The 244-nt window shown below is 50.8% G+C and overlaps 1 non-coding gene across 1 annotated transcript; it reads right to left on the bottom strand.

Annotated features, from left to right (window-relative positions):
- Positions 1 to 124: 124 nt before the first annotated feature.
- LOC121940171 lies at positions 125 to 243 on the bottom strand. The gene has a single exon (XR_006105582.1). It is a non-coding gene; the product is annotated as a 5S ribosomal RNA (ribosomal RNA).
- Position 244: the final 1 nt, after the last annotated feature.

Here is a 244-nt window from a genome sequence, read left to right as displayed (position 1 = left end):
GGTCATTCTGTGGCCTACTCGTCACATTGTTTTTTTTTTTTTTTTGTCGTTTTTTTTTGTCTGTTCTGTGTCCACTGGGAAAGCGGCAGCAGCACCCTCTGCCGGTGAAAAGCCAGAACTAAAAAGCTTACAGCACCAGTTATTCCCAGGCGGTCTCCCATCCAAGTACTGACCTGGCCCGACCCTGCTTAGCTTCTGAGATCGGACGAGATCGGGCGTGTTCAGGGTGGTATGGCCGTAAGCG

The sequence above is a fragment of the Plectropomus leopardus genome, unplaced genomic scaffold, assembly GCF_008729295.1.
Source record: "Plectropomus leopardus isolate mb unplaced genomic scaffold, YSFRI_Pleo_2.0 unplaced_scaffold77889, whole genome shotgun sequence".
Lineage (NCBI taxonomy): Eukaryota > Metazoa > Chordata > Actinopteri > Perciformes > Serranidae > Plectropomus > Plectropomus leopardus.
Note: the sequence above shows the minus strand (reverse complement) of the source record. Positions and strands in the feature narration are given on the sequence as shown.